The sequence below is a fragment of the Propithecus coquereli genome, unplaced genomic scaffold (genome assembly GCF_000956105.1).
Source record: "Propithecus coquereli isolate 6110/MARCELLA unplaced genomic scaffold, Pcoq_1.0 Scaffold22, whole genome shotgun sequence".
Classification (NCBI taxonomy): Eukaryota; Metazoa; Chordata; class Mammalia; order Primates; family Indriidae; genus Propithecus; species Propithecus coquereli.
The window spans coordinates 3,040,694-3,048,191 of NW_012147189.1; the positions used below are offsets into that span (position 1 = coordinate 3,040,694).

Here is a 7,498-nt window from a genome sequence, read left to right on the forward strand (position 1 = left end):
ATTTTCTTAAATTTTATTCCAATCCTATTTAGAGATAATGAAATTTTACGAAAGACTTATACCTTACAAAAATACATGTTTATATATGTTTGAGGTGAAAATGGAAGAAGTTTGTAGACATGATAAAAATAAAAGACATTCTGAGTCTAAAGACTATCTCTCATCAAAAGAGATGGACAGAAGCTAAAAAAAAAAAAAAGACTGTCTCACATTAGAACATTTGATTAAGGCCAGAATATATATTATATTTTAATAGGAAGAAATCTTTCCTCAAAATGACTCACAACTACCAACCTTATACACAAAATCTTCATTATGCCAGTCTGTTTTTCTGCCCTAGTGACTACACTCAGGATTGAATACATGTTAAAACAAGCAATCCATTCACTTGCTTTAAAAACCTCTTACTCCTCTTGCTTGAGTTAGCCAGCACTTACCTGTATTATGGTGTCTCTAAATCACAGATTAGGAGCTATTGGCTTTTGATAATTGTATTTTATTCCTGTATGCCTACTCTGATCATCAAAATTTATATGTAATCTAAAGCTTTAAATATTCACAAGGAAGTGAGAAAAAAGAACCCACAGAAAACATGAAATAGACTCATACCAAGACATAGTATTGTAAAATTTTAGTACACTGGGAATGGTGTTCTAGAGAGAAAAAATAGGTCACATAAAAAGAATTAAAAATCAAAAGTGTTGCATACTTCTCATTGGAATAGAGAAATTTTAAGGTCATTGGAGGCATACCTTTAAAATTCTGAAAGAATGACTTCTAACGTAACATTCTATACCAAGCTGAATCTTAATCAAGTTTCAGGGTAGAATAAATACAGTTCAGGCATGAAAAATATATTTTCCTTGTTCCCTTCTCTCAGGAAGCTCCTGGTGGCTGAGTTCTACCAAAATGAAGGAACAAACAAGAAATAGGAAGACCTGGCAAAGCAGAAGCAGTATTTTTAACCCAAGAGAGAGATGAAGGTAATAATTGTGATTTAATGAAGGGAGATCCTAGGATGAAAAATACAGGCATAGAAGGTAACCCATACATCTTGAAGCATGGCAGAAGGCTCTGTGAGAAATTCTATTAGGAAGATAAAATTGATGGAAATTCTGATGTACTTGAATATTTTGAAAGAAGATTTAGGCAATTGTGAGGAGTTTGCATGGAATCAGATAAATACATGGAAAAGTAAGCAAATAAGAAAAGATTATTATTAAGCTCAAGACAAATAGAAGTTAAGCTGTAAAGGAAAAGTGATTATGTCCTTTCCAGTCCAGCTGAGAACAGTGTTTAAATTATATTAGGGTAAGCACTCCATCTCTCTTTCGGTAACTATTTCCACGGCGGATCTTTTTTCCATTCTTTCACTTTCAACGTATTTCTGTCTTCGTAAAGTATATCTCTTGTACACATAGCTCATAGTTGGGTTATGTTTTTTAATCCATCTGTCAATCTCTGCCTTTTGATTAGAGTGTTTAATCCATTTATATTTAATGCATTTACTGAGAAAGGAGAATCTATGTCTGCCATTTGGATATTATTTTTATGTCTTTATTTATTCCTCTGTTCCTCTATTATTGCCTTTTTTTGTATGTCAATAGATATTTTCTAGTATGCCATTTTACTTCGTTTGTTTCTTTTACTATTTTTTAGTTATTTTCTTAGTGGTTGCCTTCAGGATTACAATTAAAATCTTAAAGAGTCTAGTTTCTTTGGGTGTTTTTTCTTTTTCTTCTTCTTTTTATATGAGGTGGGGTCTTGCTTTGTTGCTCAGGCTGATCTTGACTCCTGGGCTCAAGCGACCCTCCCACCTCAGCCTACCAAGTAGCTGGGATTACTGCAAGCCACCATGCCTAGCCTTAAACAATCTAGTTTGGATTAATACCAAAACTTTGCTTCCAAGTAGCTCTTTGCCTTCCCCTCCATAGTGATATTATTATCATATAAACTGTATCTTTGTTTATTATAAACCCATCAACACAGTTTTATAATTATTGCTTTATGCAGTTGTCTTTTAAGTCAGATAGGAGAAGAGGTACAAACAAAACTAAATGCACACTGTCTTTCACATTTACTTTTATAGTTACCTTTAAAATGTTCTGTATTTCTTTGTGTAGACTCAAGTTACTGTCTAGTTAGTGTCCTTTCATTTCAGCCTGAAGTATTCCCTTTATTATTTCTTGTAGTACATGTCTTCTAGTCACAAATTCTTTTGGTTTTTGTTTATTCTGAGGTGGTCTTAATTTCCCCTTCATTTTGACGGATAGTTTTGCTGAATGTAGAGTTCTTCGATGATAGCTCCTTGAAGTGATGAGTCATTTTTCTTTTGTTGATTTCTAGATTTTCTTTTTGTCTTTGGCTTTTGACAATTTGTCTATGATATATCTGTGTGCAATAATTTTAATTTATCCTACTTGGAGTTTGTTGAGCTCTTGGAGGTATAGATTTATGTTTTTCATCAAATTGGGAATGTTTTTGGTCATTACTTCTCCAAGTATTTTCTATGCATCTTAATCTCCCTCCACTTCTTCTGGGACTTACATTATGCATATGTTAGATGCTTGGTGTCCGACAGATCTCTTAGGCTCTGTTCATTTTTCTTCCTTTCTTTTTCCTTATTGTTCCTCAGAATGAAAAATCCCTGTTGATTTATCTTCAAGTTCATTGATTCTTTCTTCTGCAAACTCAATTCTGCTGGGATTACAGGCATGAGCCACTGTACCTGGCCCCTCTCTAATAAATTTTTCATTCTGGTTATTGTCCTTCTCAACTCCAAAATTTCCATTTGAATTATTTTATACTTTCTATCTCTTCATTGATATTTTCTATATGGTGAAACATCATTTTCAGACTTTCCTTCCATGCTTTGGAGACAGTTTCCTTTAGTGCTTTGAACATATTTATAAAAGTTGATTTAAAGTCTTTGTCTGCTAGCCCAACATTTGAGCTTCCTTAAGGACAATTTCTATGAACTGCTTTCTCCGCACCATCCCCCCCACCCCGTATGGGCCATACTTTCTTAGTTTTTATTTTTTTTCCTATCCCATAATTTTAATTGAAAGGTGGACATTTTAAAGGATATTGTGGTAATTCTGGAAATCCGATCTTACCTCACCCCAGAGTTTTTTGTTCTTGCTGTTTGTTGTTATTGTTTTTTACTAGTTGTTTTGCTCAGTGACTTCTCTGGACTAATTCTGTGAAGTCTGTATGCCCTGTTGTGTTTAGCCACTGGTATTTCTCCTTGGTTTGCTTTGTAGCCAGGTAATAGTTGGACATAGACTTCCTGAAATGTCTTGAACCAATAAATCTTCAGCCCCTTGCCTAGAGTCTCTTTGTGTATACTGGGGCTCTGGAAGTTGGCAACTCTACTTTAGCCTTTACTTCTTGATTGTACAAGGCCTCAGGGTCAACCAGAGTTGAAAGATAAAACGTGTTCTTGGGGGTTTTTCCTGGACAAACACATTATCTTGCCTATGTTCATGGCCTTCCAGATTCCCATGAATGTGATGGATTTTTTAAATCCCCCTATGTGGACGTCTCATGCTCTATATATTCCTGTTAAGTCTTTTGACCATCCTCTGTTTGCCCCTACTGGTATCACTCAAATAATAATGTGTCAGTATAGGTACATCAATTGTAAGAAATGTACCACTCTGGTGGGAGCTGTTGATAATGAGGGAGGAGGCTATACATGTTCATGGAACAGGGGGTATATGGTAAATCTCTGTACCTTCCACTAATGTTTTCTGTGAACCTAAAACTGTTCATTCTAAAAAATAATGACTATTAAAAAATTCATCCCCAGAGAATTGTCACTATTTGAGATGTCTGGAAATTTCAGAAAAACCTTTATTTGTGGAGCTTATCATTATTTGTCCTGACTCAGAGCTTGCTCAGTGAAAAAAGCTCTATCCCCAGAATGTTTGTCAAAAATAATCAGAAGAAATCGTTTAACATTGCAGCTTCCTGAGCCAGTGATACCAGCAGGGACTGGTTTCTTATGTTACTCACAGGAGCAACCCAAAAGTTCTCTAACTCATGTCTTAGAGAAGGATCCCCTCGTTCCTTCTCCTCTGCTCATCTCTGTTGCCATCAAAGTGCAAGAAGCCACTGGATCCATTCAGCACCCATGCATCCTCAGAAGCTTACTGTATAGCAGGGCTCACATGGGTGCAGTTTACTGATGGGCAGGGAGAGATTGCCATTTGCATAGACTCACTCACTGTCTGTGTGCACTGTGGTTTAAACCTCAGATGTCACGCTGCATTCCTGCACTCAGGATTCCCCGCTAGCTGCCTAGACAGGCTAGACAGCGCAATCTGGAAATGCTGGGGAACTGATATTCAGTGGAGTAAACTGACCAAGGGGACACATAAACTGTTACATATATTTTCTCTTTTTAAAATGATCTCGATAAAGACACCCCACAAGACCAAACAATCTGCTACTCTTACCACAAAACTGAGGCCAGCTACCTACTGCATGCTCTGTTATTTGTTCCCCCTCTTTCCTCTTTCTTGCTTTATTTTTCCCTCACTACTGTGTTCCTGGATTGCACCACAAAATATATATATATATATATATATATATACTTATATATATTTTGTTTGTTTTATATATAAAACATAAGCTTTTCCTTTGAACCCAGTTTTCTAGAGATCCCAAGCAAGGAGATTGTGACTTTTCCTAAAATACCTATAAAACTATTTTTTTCAAACTGAGTACATGCGTAATGTTGATAAAAATAAATTTTAAAAAAAGATGGGAAGGAGAAAAAAGATACTAAAGAATGTTCTGTATCTAATAAGAAAGTATATCAAGAAAAAAGATATTTGATCCAAAAAACACAGGACTCATCAGAAGTGTGATAAAGAGAAGTTTTGGAATGATACCTATGGCATGGTCTAGAGAAGAGGGAAAAAAATACATATTTATTATCCAGCATGGAGGTGTACTCCTGTAGTCCCAGCTACTGGGGAGGCTCAGGTAGGAGGATCCCCTGAGTCCAGGAGTTTGAGGCTACAGTGAGCTATGATCGTGCCACTGCATTTCAGCCTGGGTGACAAGGTGAGACCCTGTCTCTTAAAAAAAAAAATTTAAATTTAAAAATTAAAAACAGAAATAAAGGTTTGTATGAGAGAGGCACCAGAACAAAATGAAACAGATAGATTTTCTGATGTCTATTACTCTGGAAAATAATATTGAGAAGGTTTAACCATGTAGCTTTTAGGGTATTTGGGAAGAATTAGCAAGATGTACATAGAGAACCAAGAAAATTTTAAAAAGAAGCAGTTATTAATTTTAGTAAAAGCAACAGTGCTCATAAAGGAAAAGTAATCAGAACGCAATTTAGCTCAACGGTGAACAAAATTACATAATTATAGTAAATTGAACACTGAATGTGGATTAGCCAAAAGTTGCGACATATATAATGGGAGATGAGTAGAAGGAACATGGTGGAAGAGAGGTAAATCCTCATCTGCCATCACAGGAAGTCAGTGGGCACTGTCCAAAATGGATAAACATATTTAGAAATATAGTAAAGCCATGAGAAACAATTCAATGAATTGAAAACAGTTGCCACTAGGACAAAAGACTTGAAGTAATGACAGGAACTGCTGCTTTTTGTTTGTTTGTTTGTTTTTTTCTTTTTGTCTCTTTGATCACGTCTTTATTCAAAATAAGCTGCTAAAAAGGATTTGACCTTTATGGAATAAACAAATTTAAGAGTTTATGCAGCAGGCTTCTCTTTTTCTGTGGTAGGTTTCTTTTCTGCTGGCTTCTTTTCAGCTGCCAGTTTCTTCGCTGAGGCAGCCCTTTTTCCCACCAAAGGCTTTTTCTGCTTCTTAACACCAACAGGCTTTTCCCCTTCTTCACTACTACAGTCTTCTTGCCTGCAACCTCCTTCTCGTCTGATTCAGCCTGTACTGCATGGGGCTGCTTTATCCACCCAAAGTTTGTGATTCCTGGCTTGGCGAAAAACGGTATTTCAGCACACGGTCTTTGGATATGTGTTCAGCGTCAACATGATTCTCTGCTTTTCCTGTGGATTCTTCTTCAGGACTCTGCGATGAATCTTCTCGGGTGGTGCTCAAGAGCTCTTTGGATCTCTGGGCTTTTCAGGATTCTGCCAAGGTCTGTGTTGATCATCTTGTGCATGGGAGGGTTGTAGTTACTTTTGAGGGAAGCAGCTTTACATCAAGTGCCGCACAATTCCTCTAACTTTGCACTTTCAGTCCAAATGCAGAAATATCCTACATGCCCCCGAGGAGCAACTTTCAAAATGTTCAGCTTGCTTACATTAAGCAAAGTAATTCCAGGGATATTCCCGAAAGCCTCGATGATACCATTGTCCTCACTATAGATGATGCAGGGTCCCCTGCGCTGGATATGATGATGGTTTCTCACTTTGCCCATGCCGGCCCTTATTCGCATAGACCCTTTTGATATCATTCCAGACCTTAAGTTTCTTAAGAAGTAAAACGGCCTCCTAGGTGTTCTTGTAGCCTTCAACTTTATCTGCGACCACCAAAGGAAGTTCAGGAACTTCCTCAGTACGATGACCTTTAGACATGACCAGTACTGGTAAGGCTGAGACAGCCAGGACAGAACAGATGGCATATTGCTTTTGGGTTGTGTTTACTCTGTGGTGCCAGTGATGCCAGGTTTTGGTTGGTGCAAACATGCGGCCTCCATGGTACATATTTCCAAAAGCACCCTGGCCAGAATGGTGAGTCCCACCACCTCGAACTCTGGGAATTGTAGCCACAGCTCTGCCAGTACCCCACGACTAAGCACTGGTCTGATGACCTGCTAATTCTCTGACAGCTGAGGGCTGTTTTTTTTTGTGCGAGTTGGTGTGAACAAAGTTCACAATATCTGGTCAAATGGGAGGCTTGAAGACAGCAAGCAAAGCGACATTTTTGCCAGATGACTCCCCCTTTTCAGAGTAAACTGATACCAGTGGACGTGCGCAAGCCATGGCAGGGAAAGGAGAAGGCCACGCTCCTTTCAACCTGCTGGCTCCCCCAGGAAAAGCTGCCGCTTTTCATTTTAAGCATTGTAGTTACACTGACTTTTTTTTTTAGTTATCTGATTTATTTATTTCATGTTCCTTTTTCTAAAAATAGACTTTATTTTTTACAACAGTTTAGATTTACAAAAAACTTGAGATGTTAACACAGTTCCCATACAGTCCATACCAGTTTCCCTGCTATTGACATCTTACTTTAGTATGGTACATTCCTTACAATCAGTGACCAAACATTGGTACATTATTATTACCCCAAGCCCACACTGTATTCAAATTATTTTAGTTTTTACCTAATGTTCTTTTTCTGTTCCAGGACACCATCCAAGACACCACATTGTATTTCATCGTCTTGTCTCCTCAGGATCCTCATGGCTGGGACAGTTGCTCAGACTTTTTTTGTTTTTAATAATCTTGACAGTTGTGAGAAATACTGGTGAAGTATTTTGTAAGATGCTTCTC

The 7,498-nt window shown here is 37.5% G+C and overlaps 1 pseudogene; it reads right to left on the bottom strand.

The window, feature by feature from the left end:
* Positions 1-5,737: 5,737 nt before the first annotated feature.
* Positions 5,738-7,024, bottom strand: LOC105810738 (annotated as a pseudogene).
* Positions 7,025-7,498: the final 474 nt, after the last annotated feature.